The sequence below is a fragment of the Ips typographus genome, linkage group LG12 (genome assembly GCF_016097725.1).
Source record: "Ips typographus isolate SLU linkage group LG12, UJ_Ityp_2.0, whole genome shotgun sequence".
Classification (NCBI taxonomy): domain Eukaryota; kingdom Metazoa; phylum Arthropoda; class Insecta; order Coleoptera; family Curculionidae; genus Ips; species Ips typographus.
Genome location: NC_138433.1, coordinates 6,125,578 through 6,141,751, shown reverse-complemented (window position 1 = coordinate 6,141,751; position 16,174 = coordinate 6,125,578). Strand labels below are relative to the sequence as shown.

The following is a 16,174-nucleotide window of genomic DNA, read 5'->3' as shown; positions in this document are numbered from 1 at the left end:
TAACATGACTACAAGCTCAACGAAGAGGCGTAGGCGGAAAAATTTGGGTACTGGAACCGCTGACCCCAATTTCGAAGGAGGGGACAGACGGGTTTGGATTTATCTTAACCGAGTAAAAGGAACAGCTACCGTAGATATTATTACCAAGTTTATTAAGCGAAAGGATGGCTTTCAATCAGAAGAAATCACAGTCAAGGAAAATCCAACTGCTGAAGATCGGCTCAAGTCATTTTTAGTTGTTGGTCCCTTGCAGAGAAAAGATGAATTCTATAGTAGTGACTTTTGGCCCAAAGACGTTGGTGTTAAAAGATTTCTTTTTGACAAACACAAAGATTTTTTGAGTGTACACCCTGATTTGTTCCCAAATAGCCCTGTTGGTAATTTTTTATAAATAAGACAAGAACAATCCAAACTAGAGGAAGAGAGTCTCTGAGTGATCTATATATTGCATATGTTAACATATGGTCACTTGTCCCTTGCTTTGACGAGATTAAGGATTTTATATTAAAGGAACGATTTCACGTACTGGCTTTGTCAGAAACTTGGCTAAATGTCGATTATCCAGATAGTATGTTACATGTTCCTGGTTATCAGTTCTTTCGTGTAGATCGCTTGTCACGTGGAGGTGGAGTTGGAGTGTATGTGATCGAAGGACTCAGTGCGTCAGTTATTGACACTCAACTGTTGGACGAGGTCGAACAGATCTGGAACGAGGTGAGACTGGCTTGGTGAGACTAACCGTGTTAGTAGTTACGGTGCACACCCAGAAACCACCATAGTCAGCAAGGTTAGCGTAATGAGGTCGCTGACGGGTATAAAAGATGCACCGTAGCTCGACTAAATTACCGAACTCTGGGGTCCTCCCCATGGGGAGGTCACTGGTCTCCGGGTCGGTCGGCGAGCAACAGTCTCTAACTTGAAGTAGTGGGACGGCTCGCTACCCTCTTAGGATCCCAGGCTGAAAAGAGAAGGGTTCTCTCGCAACTTTAAGTGACCGTTAGAACCCTTAACCCTATCAGTTGACTACTTGGTCCTTTGGTCATATCGTACAAGAACACCTTGCGTGCCCCTATTTACGGTGTAGCTGAAGGGCTAAAACTAGACTCACCCTCCCCGAAGTTTCATGTATTCGACGGCGATTACGGCCGTATTGGCCCTTCTATTCTGGGGGCTTACCTGTGACCTGAGTTGTTTCTCTTCCATCCCTCACTACGCACCCCTAAACGTGACAATATACAGGGTTTTTCAATGAAAAGTAGCCACACTGAATATCTTCCAAAATAATTTCTCTGTTAAAAAATGCGAACGTCAACAACACGTAAACAAAGATTGCAAGGGGAACATCTTTTTACGTAGGATTTGAATTTTGCCTTTGCCGTCATAGCCACCCCCACTAAGTTTTCAAATGGCACCATACCCTGTGTGGCACATCGTTGGAAAGACTATTTCATAAGGAATTAATTGCACTATTTTATTTGTACATTTGCTTTGAATTGAGACCAAAAAAAATAAAAACATTTTTTTGTTATTTTGGTCAAACTGCTGATAACACTACCGAATACTTGTTTTCCATTCCATGTTTTTGCCTCAGTCGGTCAACTGGTAAGTTCGTTTTGAAGGAACATTGTCAATATGGTTTACACGACTGCCGAAAGAATAGAAATTGTACGTTTTTATTTCAAACATAACGACTGTGCACGAGCTGCCGCGCGGGCTTTCAATGCAATCCGTCCAGATAAATTAATTGGTCATCAGTATGTCTTAAAGTTGTTGCAAAAATTTATGGAAACTGGTTCAGTGACAAACAAAAAACATCAATCTGAAAGACAAATTATTAATGAACCAATTGCTGTTTTGGGACACGTTGCAATGGATAATAATCAGTCTTTAAATCAAATTTCCCATGCATCGGGTGTTTTAACAAGCAGTGTATGGAGAATTTAAAAAAAACACAATTTTTCACACAATCCATACAAGGTAAAATTGGTTCAGGAATTAAACGAAGATGACTATGATAGAAGACTACAATTTTGTGAAATTATGTCTACTAATCTGACAAACAACGTGAACTTGTTGTACAATATTTGGTTCAGTGAATGTTTGTTTTTTTTTAATGCTTCAATGAGTGTATGTTTTTTTTGAAAGGAGAAGTGAACAGGCATAACTGTAGGTATTGGTCAGACACGAATCCACCACATTGGTTTAGGGAAACCCATACCCAATATCCAGAAGAACTTAATGTTCGGGCAGGTATTTTAGGAGACCACATCGTTGGTCCGTTTTTTATTGACGGTAATTTGAATGGCGCTACTTATCTTGAGCTTCTTGACACCACTGTTGATCCGACCATAACAGAGCTACTAGAAAATGATGAAAATTTATTTGAAAATCAACTAATTTTCCAACAAGACGGTGCACCTCCACACTATTCACTTCCCGTTCGAGAATATCTGAACAATCGATTTCCTGGAAGATGGATTCGTAGACGTGGTCCCATGGAATGGCCTGCGAGATCACCCGACCTCACTCCGTTGGACTTTTTTCTATGGGGGCATTTAAAATCTAAAGTCTATGCAACACAGCCGGCCAATATTGCAGACCTTAGGCAGAGAATAATACATGAATGCCGACAACTGACACCGTAAGTCCTCACAAATGTTCGCGAACTCTTCCAAAGTCGCTTGTGTTATTGTATGGAAGTTAACGGAGGTTATTTTGAGCCATTAATTAAATGATAACCGCTATTTGCTATTATTTCTGCAGCAAAAAATAAACACAAAACGTATTTTTAATTTTTTTTTGGTCTCAATTCAAAGCAAATGTACAAATAAAATAGTGCAATTAATTCCTTATGAAATACCCTTTCCAACGATGTGCCACACAGGGTATGGTGCCATTTGAAAACTTAGTGGGGGTGGCTATGGCGCCAAAGGGGCTGATGGCAGAAATTCAAATCCTACGTAAAAAGATGTCCCCCTTGCAATCTTTGTTGACGTGTCTTAGAATTTTTCAACAGAGAAATTATTTTGGAAGGTATTCAGGGTGGCTACTTTTCATTGAAAAACTCTGTATATACCTCCTTTGATCAGCATTTCTAAGTTGTCTTCCAGAGAGTCGGTTTTGTCACTGTTTTTAACAAATTACAATATAATTTTATCAGGTGATTTTAATGTGAATGTATTAGGGTCTTCTGCTGATAAGCTATATTTGAATTCATTGTTGCGCACTTTTAATTTAATACAGGTAATAAGTGAACCGACGCGTATAACAAGGGATACAAAGACCTTGTTAGATTTAATATGCATTGACAGTGATTTGGGCCTGCTACAATCGGGAACAATTGAAATGTTCAACCTGACCGACCACAGGTTGGTTTTTTGTACTATTAAAACTGCAGCTCCAGATCATATTTCTAAATCTGTAACTTATAGAGTAGCTTTGATAAGGTTTCGTTCGAAGCTATCATGAACCAGAGTGATTTTCACTATTTTTCAAATGTCGACTCTCCAGAAAAATTCGTAAAACCTTTTAATCACCAGCTCACTGGGGTATTTGATGTGTTTGCAACCCAGAAAACGGTGAATTTAAGACGAAAATTTAAACCCTACATAACGCCTAAAATGAGACAAACTATCAGTTTAAAACGGAAAGCTTTCAATAAATAAAAGACTTTTTCACAAATAGATAGAAACTTTTATCTTGACCTCAAAAATTAACTATCCTTTGCCATCAGGGCTGAAAAAAAAGCTTATATGGCTTTCGAACTTCTGAAAGTAAACTATGACTCCAAAAAGACCTGGTCAAAATTAAAAGAATGGAATATTCACGGCTCTAAGGTTAAACAGGATATACCTGATCAGTTTCATGATGTCAATATAATAAGTGACCACTTTGAGAGTGTTGGGAGGGTGCCTTTCGGCATTGATATGGAGACACTTGATTATTATAAAAACAATACACTACTCGCAGTTGAAAATCAATTTACATTCGCGCGAATTACTGAATATGATGTGTATCGTGCCTTTGGGCTAATTAAGGCCAAAGGAAGTGTCTATGATGGATTGTCTTAACCATGCTACTGTTCAGTCTTGACTTTATTGTTGCTGTCATCACTGAATTTTACAATGCCTGTTTGGAGGAAGGCCATTTTCCAAGTGTACCTGAGTAAGTGCGCTACTCCACGCCGCATCTTTATGCAGATGATACACGGCTGGTAGTCTCTTTTGCTCCTGAGCACATATGCAGAGCATTTAAGCTCATTAATGATGATATGAGTTTTATCAATGATTGGGCTGCAAGACATGGCCTTTTATTGAACGCAGCTAAGAGGTGCCAAATACATGTTATTTGGCACAAAAGCACTATTAACTAAAGCGAAAACTCATAACTTTCCACCTCTAAATATAAATGGCATTACGGTACCATCAGCTGAGGAGGCTAAAAGTCTTGGTCTGGTTCTTGATAGCTCGTTAGAGTTTGAAGCGCATGTCATTGGGAGACTGTGACTAGTGTATCTAAGATTGAGGAGTTTGTATCCATATAAATATTCGCTGCCCCCTAGAATTAAGTCGCTTTTGATTAACTCATTAATTTACCCCTATTTGGACTATTGTGCAGTAGTCTATTATGTCCATCTGACCTCTGAGCTCTGTCGTAAAATACAACTGACACAGAACTGCTGTGTCCGTTTTATTTATGAAATTAATAAGTTTGACCACATTACGCCAATATACAGGGTTGATTCCAAAGTTGGTGCTTTCCTTTCACCGGCGAATAGGGCTTCACAAAATAAGTTTTTTTTTCCTTTGACGCTTTTTCGAAATATGAACAATAACGAAGATACAGGGTGTCAAAGTTTTACTGAAAAAAAACAAAATAAAAAATAACTTAAATTTAATTTTAACTAACTACAGGTTATTCCATATCAGCAGACATAAACAAAAACAAAAGATTTCAGCTGCCTTTGAACTAAGTTTTAATACTTTGACACTTTAAATGAAAACAGCATTTAATTTTAGGCACGCATTAAGACGGTTTTTATTTTTTTACTGGGAAACAGTTGCCCTATTCGCAGGTGAAAGGAAACCACCAACTTTGGAATCACCCTGTATATGCAAAACAATATCTTGAAATACAACCTGCGAGTAGGTCTCTATTTTGCGATGTTTGTCTATTCTATACTTAGAAATAAACAACCAGTGTATTTGACAAATTATCTTACTGCCAGACAAGATATTCATAATTTAGACTTAAGAAATGTTGTAAGATTTAACATACCACTACATCGAACTGAGAAGTTTAAAATAAGTTTTCCAGATAGTGTGCTTATTGATTTCTGAAGTGTACGACTGGATGTTAACGTGTAACAAAGCGGCATTTCGAAACATGTATATTAATTTTTTACATAAGAAAATGCGAGAATAGCGCAGTGAAACGAGTTATTAGATAGGGGGTTTTTGGCGGTAGACAAGTACAATAACTTGCTCTCTGAAAAAGTATTCGAGTTTTCACTACTATTCGCGCCCACACTCAATCTTTATCTTTTATGTATACCAGGTGTCCAAGAGCACCCTGGACATAGGAGATTAACATTGGAAAACGGTTTTGATTTTGTTGCGCCTGTACGGTTGATTTGATTGAAAAATCGTAATAATGAAAGTTGTAGTACCTATCACGGACTAGTTTTCTGTATTTTTTTTGAATCTCTAACTTGAGCCCTTTCATCGTAAAACACGAACAGCCCGACAACCGCCTATACAGTGCAGGCCAAAAGTTTAAATTATCTCATTTTTGTTCGTGTTTTACGATGAAAGGGCTCAAGTTAGAGATTCAAAAAAAATACAGAAAACTAGTCCGTGATAGGTACTACAACTTTCATTATTACGATTTTTCAATCAAATCAACCGTACAGGCGCAAAAAAATCAAAACCGTTTTCCCATGTTTATCTCCTATGTCCAGGGTGCTCTTGGACACCTGGTATATAGATCCCCTTCCGCGGCAGCGCTCGTGAATTTTTTATTAATTTGGAATTGTTGCTGTCCAGATTACCAATTGGCAGTAAAATTATTTTATGCGGTGACTTAAATATTAACTATCTTGACAAGTCTGATTCGAATGTGCAGCGCATCAACGGCTTGCTTCTTTCTTTTGGCTTAAGTATGCATGTGACCGGTCCAACTAGGATAACCCAGCACTCCCGCTCTCTACTCGATTACGTGTGCTCTAACTTTGCGCCTGACAGTGTGAAGAGTGATGTCGTGTGTGCTGGCATATCGGATCATGAGACTGTAGTTTCTAGATTTAGTTTAGACTTAACGCTACCTTGTAAGTGTCGTAGGAGAGGTCGGCTTTTTGTCAAAGCAAACTTTCTTAAATTTCAGCACGCTTGTTTGGACTATGATTGGCATGGGGATCTTGGTGGATATGACCGACTTTCCTCCTTTTACGCGGTTGTCTCTGACATATTTAACAAAACTTTTCCGGTTGTACGCATGAGATCCAAGCGTGGAAAACCTTGGATAACGAAAGGGTTAAGAATTTCTGCTCGAAACATGAGATCCCTACATTACATTAACAAATTTTATCCTAATTGTGTGCAGTTTTCAGCACTATATTGCAGCTATCGGAGAATTTACAAAAGGACACTCAGAGCAGCAAAACATTTATATTACCAAAATAGACTTGCTTCGTCTGATAATAGACATAGGGAAGCATGGCGAATTGTGAACCAGCTTAAAGGGGGATCACGCAGCGGGTGCCTGACGAGAATCTTGGCTCCGAGGACTTTAACTTATACTTTTCTTCAGTGGCATCTGCCATGTTCGGGTCCCATTCGGGATACGGATTTTCGTAAGTTTGTTGGTGGGTTTCAGGTTCCTCAGTCGTTTTTTTCTTGCTCCTACAGATTCCTTCGAGATCTCTGCAGCTTTGGCAAGCATTAAAAATAAAAACGCATCTGGGTGGGATGAAATTTCTGCCCGTGTGTATCAGTGTCTTCCGCATAATGTTATGGAAACTTTAGCGACTGCAATCAATACTTCATTCGAAATGGCACAATTACCGCACATTTTAAAAATTGCCACTGTAATACCTATTTACAAGGGTGGTGACATAAACAAGGTTTGTAATTTCAGACCGATAGCATTGCTGCCCACCCTTTCTAAAGTAATCGAGAAACTTGTCAAGGACCGCGTTTTGAAATTTTTGAAATTACATAACATCCTGAGTTTTTCACAGTATGGTTTTCAGACTAACAAAACCACTGATGCGATATTTTCTTTCTTGGAGTCTTTGTATTTATCAGTTAATGATGGGTCATCGGCCGTGGCGGTGTTTTGCGACTTCTCCAAGGCATTTGATTGTGTGAATCACAAAATCTTACTTTCTAAATTGTCTATGTACGGCTTTAGGGGTACGAGTCTCGATTGGTTTAGTGCATACTTGTCGGGAAGAGTTCAACAAGTTCAGTTATAGTCAGTACTGACTATAATGGTGAAGTCCAGCTTGTTAGGCATTGACAGAGGAGTTCCTCAGGTTTCGGTGTTGGGTCCCTTACTGTTTTTGATTTACATTAACTACCTTGCCAATTTGAATATAGTGGGAGATTTAACTTTATTCGCTGACGATGCGACAATTCTTTGGCGTAGCGTTAATGGTGACAACCTTGATGCCCAGGTAAACACTGACATGGGATTAGTCGAGAAGTGGTGTGATGCGAATGAGCTCTTTTTGAACATTGGCAAGACTTGCGTGATGAATTTTCGGTGTCATGTCGGTGTCACCCTGGGGAATGAAAACTTGACGTCCTTACATCACAATAAGTTTTTAGGATTAAACATTGACAGTCGTCTTAAGTTCGATAGTCATGTCTCGTCACTATGCTCCAGGCTCGCATCCGGGTGTTACGCTATCAGAGTAATACGGTCATCACTGGGAATTGATGTGGCGAGGACGGCTTATTTCGGTCTGATCGAGTCACACATCAGATATGGGATATGTTTTTGGGGTGGCTGTTCGAAGCAGCTGCTTGGATCTGTGTTTGTTCTGCAGAAGCGCGCTGTGCGTTACGTGTGTGGGGACAAAATTCGTGACTCCTGTAGACAGTTGTTTGTTGGCCAGAGATTGCTGACCGTTACATGTATTTTTCTGCTGGAATCAGCGTGCCTTATGCACAAAAAGCATAGCTCTCTGATACATGACGAGAGCAGGAGACAGTGGAGACGTCCATTTAGGATCCCTCTGCCGATCCCTACTGGTGCCCTGTCAAGGTCCTCTATTATATATGACAGTAAAAAAATATTTAATTGGTTGCCTGTTTGCTTGAGAAAGATATCGGAAGAGAGGAGCTTTAGAGTTAAGCTTAAGCAATTACTTCTGGAGCGCGCATATTACTCTATAGAAGAGTTTTTTGCCGACACTTTTCAATGATCGCTTAAACACAATCACCGACCTCCATTGTCTTGTAAGGTTATTTGTCTACGATTACTTCGTTTTGAATGTATATTGTAGTATTTTTTATCTTTCTGTAGGTCCCTTTTTTTTATAAAGAAACGGGACAAAACCAATCCCTAACAATACAAATGTAGAAATTGCAATTTTGGGCTATTTTTTTGCAAATCCAACTTCGTCAATAAGACAAGTTTCCGTAGAATCAGGCATTCTTATCACATTCTCCGTAAATAATAAACAGATTTAAGTAATCTTGGTTTGAATAACGTAACCGCGACGGCATTTTTGCAGTTGTCAAAACACTCAAGTCACTAGTGTTATTAACATGCTCTGCAGGTCTTCAATATCACCGTGTGTCAAAAGCATGGCCAACTAGAGTACCAGCTAATCCCAACCATGCAGCCTAATAAAAAAATGTTTATTCTCAAATAAAACGAAATGGGTTGGATTTAGGTATAGGCAAGTAAATTGAAACGTATAGTAATTTTGAATGCTCAAAATGATTACGTCATAAAAAATGTGTCTTTCTATTTAAAAAACTTGAGATTTTTTATTTTTTTTAGTGGCAAGTTTATGATTTTTTTTTGACGACTCTGTATACAAATGACTCATTACGCACCCACAGTTTAATAAAACGATCCTTTATTTACAATAACCCAAAGTTTCATTGCAAAATAAAATACGCTTTTGACAGAGTACAAAAATATGTTGAGCGTTGCAACTGTCACTTTTTTGGAAAAACATCAAATATTTCTAAAACGGCTAGAGATAGGTATAGGTTATTGTATACAAAAGTTGGTCAGAATTTTGTGAGGAATCCAAATATGTAATAATATATAGGGTGTTCTATTTAAAATAAGAAAGTTGTGATCGACTTCCGGTATAAACGGAAGTGCAACCATCTTGAAAATATTTTAGTTAGATTGGGCATGCCCACATCAGTGTCCTGCCTAAGTTTCAAAACTCTCCTATTTATACTTTTTCCAATATCAATCGATGTCTTTCGTCGTGGGACACCCTGTATATATAATTTTGTTTTAATAGTATGTTTGTATTTGTACTTTATATTTACTACTGCACAAAGCTTTGTCAACGGAATGTTATTCTTTAAGACAATAAAGCAATTTTGATTTGATTTGATTTGATTGTTTCTCTCAATAATCTTTGCGCCTCACTAGGCATTTTCTATTTGCTTATGATGTTCATTCAATAAATGTTTTTCTATTCTATTCTACTCTATTTAATCGGCTAATTAAAGATTTTAATTTAATTGCACCGAATAGGTCCAACAAAGTTTATTTTTTCGAATAATCGGTCACAATGGCCAAGAAACCTTCATAATGACAGAAATAATATAAATATACTAGATAATATGTAACGAAGTTACTAATTTTTGGGAGCGTGATCTTTTTTGCTCTTACCATTTCGGGGGCTTGGCAGCGCGCGATGTTGGCGACGGAAACTATGAACCACCCGGTACCCGTTTGAGATGGTTCGGTGGGCGCTGGGAGTGAGTTTTCCTGCCATCAGCCGCCACCGTTGGTTTTTGTAATAAAATGCGTCCGCGCACCGTGCACCCGATTTTCCATCGCCTCATCATTGGCATTAGAACCAACACTCGATACCGCATACCAGTAAGTAAAAGTAGTAAGTAAAAAATAGACACATACCGTACGTCCGGTATTTGTTCTCTTAAGAGTATTAAAACCCTAACCGTTACAAGTTTAAATTGTAAATGGGGATAATAGCTGTTGCCGTAGATTTTCCGTTTACTTTCAATATAGACAGGTCGACGGCGGTTAAATATTGTCACGAATGGAAAATCCATTAATTCAAAAGATGGACTTATTAACTTAAAAACATAAGAGTATTCGAGGATTGCGAAATATTAAGCGCACGAGGCAAGGTCGCACCATGATGCACCGAGTGTGTCATGCACCGGGTGCACCATATCGGTGATGAGTCGCCGCCACCTGCTTTGCAGAAATATGAAAAATAGGCGACCAACAATAACAAACTACGTCAGCCGATCAATCGGGTATAAAACACGCCGATTTCAGCAGTATAGGAGGAGTGTGAACCAATCGACAGTAGTGCGACCAGCTGAACCAGGAAGTCGAGATGTCGACTCTCCTCGGTCAAGAAGGTCAAGTTAAGTAGTCCATTCTCCAGAATTGTTCCAACGCGAAAGTGACCAAGCCAGCCGCCAGAAAATGCTAAGTCCTCAGCTTATGAGTCTATGTAAGTACAATTATTAAATTGTCAACTTTTAGTGTGTTTATGACCGTATTGTGCAAACCCATTTGTGTATACCGTATTTAATAGATTTAAGTGTTTAATGGAAAACTCAGTGTTTGATTCCATCCTTGAAACTGAGATCCCGGCGCGACGTTTAACGTCGTGAGTCAGTTTAATTAATGAATCCAGAAGGGCTACCCGGCGCCTCCACCAAATGTCACGTTTAATTTATGAGCCCTTCTGGATTCATTAATTAAACTGACTCACGACGTTAAACGTCCCGCCGGGATCTCAGTTTCAAGGATGGAATCAAACACTGAGTTTTCCATTAAACACTTACATAGACTCATAAGCTGAGGACTTAGCATTTTCTGGCGGCTACTTTCGTTTGGAACAATTCTGGAGAATGGACTAATATATATGGATAACTTGATCTTCTTGACCGAGGAGAGTCGACATCTCGACTTCCTGGTTCAGCTGGTCGCACTACTGTCGATTGGTTCAAACTCCTCCTATACTGCTGAAATCGGCGTGTTTTATACCCGATTGATCGGCTGACGTAGTTTGTTATTGTTCGTCGCCTATTTTTCATATTCCTGCAAAGCAGGTGGCGGCGACTCATCACCGATATGGTGCACCCGGTGCATGACACACTCGGTGCATCATGGTGCGACCTTGCCTCGTGCGCTTAATATTTCGCAATCCTCGAATACTCTTATGTTTTTAAGTTAATAAGTCCATCTTTTGAATTAATGGATTTTCCATTCGTGACAATATCAAAAAATTAAATTATCACTAACTAGAACGGTTAATTGATCTCAATGCCCCGAACTTTGATTGCACAAATCCGGGAAACAGCGATGGTAGGGTAAAAAGCAGTAGTCTTGCGTGACCCGCTTATCTGAGGCCATATCTCAGTCATTTATAATGGCGCGTATCGGTATTCAGTGTAAATCAATCAACAATTGTGCTACCATATGAACTAAAGTCGAAATGTCGAGTTTCCTCTAGAAAATAAAATCAAGTTAATTAAACCAATTTTCAAATTTATCCCGATATTAAAAGTGAGTGAAATAAACGAAAAAAAAGTTGCGTACATTTTATTAACAAAATAACATTTAAAAAGCGTCAAATTTTTTTATTTTTTGTTTTATGTTTTTTTTTGTGGCGTTTTGTCTTTGCGGAACCATCATCAACTTAATTTTCTTAAATAGGGTCCTTATATTTTAATATCAGACTCTGAAAGTTCTTTTTATTCCGCATTGAATGATGTATAACTGAATCTGGTGAGATTCTAAAACTGGACTTCGACTATATATTTAAAAAACTAACCATCATATAAGTTTGAAACTATGGAGGTCCTATAGAAGACATCTAAAACATTTTGGAGATTTAAGCGTTACCGATTCTGCATGGAATTAGTGGCAACAGCGGATTTTTGGACGACAACTTTTAGTAACTAGTGCTAAAAGCTGATGCCAAAGTGATTAATAAGCCTTTTTTTACAGCGTCAAGCGAAACCGCCTTAGAGTACGCGAAATGCAGGCTAGGGCTGCCCAAATGTCTGCAGTAGATCAGGAGGGACCACCCCTTTTCAAGGAACCTAGGAGGGTGAGTTAATATTTTTTTACGTATAATTAGGACTTCCAACTAAACAAGATCCATTGGTTTTTTTCCCGTCAGATATGCAACGTATTTATGAAAGTTTATAATTTACCTACGATCAATTCATTAGCCGCCATTGAATTGCCATCGCTACTGATGTCGTCACTTAACGAATTTGGGAAACCAGTTTATGAGAGAAAAACATGCTCAAGTGTTGTCACAATGTTGAATTAAAAAAAATTATTGGCGTTGGTCATTAATAAACTTTGGCAACTTTCAGGGTGTTTTATTTTTACTACAAATTAATGGTCGAATACTGTTAATAATTTCCGAATAATACGACGTTGCAATCGGCCATAAAAACGTCAAAATGCAAAAACAAGCCTGGAAGCTTGGAATTAACCGGTAAAACCGGTTTGCTTTGGACCGCAAACGAAACGGAACCGCTATTTCATATCGGTCCGGGTCCCTGCTTCTTATAATGTCTCGGTTTTCACAAAGCTTCAAACAAACTCTTAAAATAATTGGTCAAAAACTCGATCACTTTCATTTGGAGAACTGTAAGTCAATTTCATTAGATTCTTTAGTAATAATTGAAAACTGTTGTCCCAATTTAACCAGCTTGGTTCTTAATCACATTAATAATGTCTGTAAGGTATATAATATAACCTTAGCTCCAGAATTTTGCTTCTCTTCTTGATTAAAACACTCCATTTACCAATAACACCATTATGTATTCATAAACCACTACTTTAGGTTTACAAGAATTCCATAAATCACACATACATGATATTAGGACAACAACAACCTCGCCAATAATTAATTCTTCACTTCTCGTGCCCCCTATCGTCATTCGTTCAGTCAGCAGTTGCGGTGTTGCCGCAGTGACTTGAATTTATTTCTATTTTACTACTAACATAGCCCCCCACCTTGAAAGGGTTACTTTTAACACAAAGTTACAAACCGTGTTAATGATTAAAACTAGAAAACATAACTTGTCCGACATTCAGAATGAAGTAACGAATTCACTTCACAACACTTGCATGAAACAAAGATGAAATCAATCATCATGATCTGCCACAGGTAACACACACAGTTCGGAAACTGGTCTCTTGACTACACCTCGGTTGGTTCTGATGGCTGCAACACGACAAATGTTGTCACGTCCTGGATGTAAGATAGAAACTCGTCCGATCTTCCAAGTAAGTGGAGAGATTCCGTCTTCTCGAATAATTACTAAGTCATTGACTTGAATGTCTCGTTCTGAATACTTCCACTTGAATCGCTGTTGTAGTAGTGTGAAATATTCTTTTCACTACCTAACCCAAAAGTGTTGGTAGATTTGCTGTAAATGTTGAAATTTTGACAACCGGTTACACTGGACCTCTTTGAGGTCTGGGTCAGCAACAGAGGTTAATCTTCTTCCAATAAGGTGAGTAAGTAAGTAAGTGAGCTAGCTGGTCGTCGTAATCATTAGGGTCTGAGGATAAGGGTACCAAAGGACGGGAGTTAAGGGTTGCTTCAATTTGTGTGAGCAATGTATACAAGTTTTCAAAAGTGAGATGAGCATTTCCCATAACTCGTTTCATATGAAATTTACATGACTTTACCGCTGCTTCCCAGAGTCCACCGAAGTTTGGTCGGACCAAAAATATGCAAGTTTACGCCGTCTGGCAATAAAACGCCGCAGTGTAGCAATGAACGCTTCAGATGTAAGATCTGACACTATTTCACGATGTATTGCACGAGTGGAAAAGCAAATAAATAAGGACACGTAACATTATGAAATTTTAGCTCCTCTACCGTTTTTCGACTTAATATTGAATGGTCCTGCATAGTCCACACCAGTAGTAAAAAAGGGTGGAGTTGGGGTGACTCTCTCTTTTGGCAAGATTCCCATCATCTGGTTATAGTATGTGAGCTTTACTTGAAAACAAGTAATGCATGTGCGCACAATCTTTCCAGCTAAGCTTCGACCACCAATTATCCAATAATGCTCTCTCAATGACGCTAAAAGATGTTGACAAGCACAGTCAAAAAGTTTCTTATGTTCAGAAAGAAATAACAGTTTGGTCAAATGATGTTTGCTAGGCAAAACTGCAGGGTGTTTATTCGAATAATCTAAACTTGACAGTTGCAACCTACCTCCCACTCGTAATAATCCTTGACTGTCTAAATAAGGATTTAAAGAAGTTAATGGACCCTTTTTACACATTTGGTTTTGCAACAATATATCAATTTCTTGACTAAAAGTTTCATTCTGCGACATAATTACTAAATATGTCATAGCATCTTTTATTTCAACTGCTGAAAGTTGACCTAAAGTTCATGATTGAGGTTTTAGACTACAGTTTTTACAAAAACGCAATACATATGCACAACTATGCTTTAACCGGTTAAGGTTTGAAAATCGTGTGAAAGAAAACCATGGTGTTGAACGTTGACACAAATTTACTTGTTTTTACCTCAGGTAAAGCTTCATCTAATTGAATTGAGGACACAGGCCAATGAGTACAATCTTTAGAAAGCCAACTGGGACCCATCCACCACATTTTACTATCCTTCAACTTTCCAAGATTGCAGCCTCGTGACAACACATCTGATGGATTATCACTTGAACTTACATGATTCCAATCATGAATTGCAGTAAGTGCCTGAATTTGTGAAATTCTATGGCCAACAAAGGTACTCAAAGCTTTTGGTGGTTGAGAAATCCAACCAAGCACAACAGTAAAATCAGTCCACAAGTATGTTCTAGAAATTGGTAATGAAACTGAGTGTTTGAAATAATGTACTAAATTTGCTAAAGTTACAGCTCCACATAATTTCAATCGTGGGAGTGTTATGACTTTAAAGGTACCACCTTGCCCTTTGCATATACCAATGATACTTGAGCAAAACCATCAGAACGAATACTTTTAATGTACAAGCATGCTCCATAAGCCTCTAAAGAACTGTCACAAAAACCGTGAAGTTCAAGGTAAACATAATCCTGGCATATCATTTGCCTAGGTATAACAAGTTTATTCAACTTATGGAGTTGCTCTCGAAACTTACACCACATCGAATAAATATGCCTTCTAATTACAAAACTGTCCATAGCTTTTTAGGTACGTGTTCTTATTTCAGGCGATTTTTAGAAAATTTTGCAGTGACTGCTAAGCCGCTTTATGATTTATTATCGACTGTAACAGTTTTAAACAGACTTTGGAAAAGAAGGACGTTAACCCTCGAATTCTGCGTTGGACCCTTATATTTCAAGAATTTGACTATACTTTAGAGCATCGCAGAGCAGAACGCATGCGTCATGTAGATGCCCTTAGTCGTTGTTTCATGGTTTTTGAAGTATTTTCAGTAGAAGGAAGTCTTGAGAAAAATCTTAGTGTAATGCAAGATAAAGATCCAGATATAGTTAAAATTGACTGGCGAGTCCAAGTTTTACGAAATGCGCGATGGTTTAGTCTATCGCAAAAACGGCTCTAAGTTAGCACTTTATGTCCCTAAGTCTTTACAAACAAACATTGTCAGAACTTGTCATGATGACATTGGTCACGTTGGTACGGATAAGACTTGTGAACTTATCAGTAGGACTTACTGGTTCCCCTACATGAAAACTTTACCCTATTCCTAAAGGCGACTTACCTTTCGACACCCTATACTGCGACCATTACGGACCTTTGGCAAAAACTGGCAGAAATTACAAATAGATTTTTGAGGTAATTGACGGTTTCTCCAAATTGTTTCCTTGCTGAACCACAAGTGCCGTTGAGACCATAAATCATTTAACAACCTACTTTAATAATTACAGTCGACCTAACAGAATTATATGTGACCGTGGATCAAACTTTAGATCTGATAAATTTAAATCTTATTTGGACAAAA

General features: G+C 38.3%; 1 long non-coding RNA gene across 3 annotated transcripts; it reads left to right on the top strand.

The window, feature by feature from the left end:
• The first annotated feature begins 10,703 nt into the window (after positions 1-10,703).
• Positions 10,704-12,568, top strand: LOC145736473 (uncharacterized). Of its 3 annotated transcripts, none has more exons than XR_014179968.1 (4): positions 10,704-11,259; positions 11,416-12,142; positions 12,196-12,298; positions 12,371-12,568. It is a non-coding gene; the product is annotated as an uncharacterized LOC145736473 (long non-coding RNA). The 3 variants fall into 3 exon arrangements; XR_014179967.1 differs by having other exon boundaries at positions 10,710-11,751; positions 11,902-12,142; XR_014179966.1 differs by having other exon boundaries at positions 10,716-12,142.
• The last annotated feature ends 3,606 nt before the right edge of the window (positions 12,569-16,174 follow it).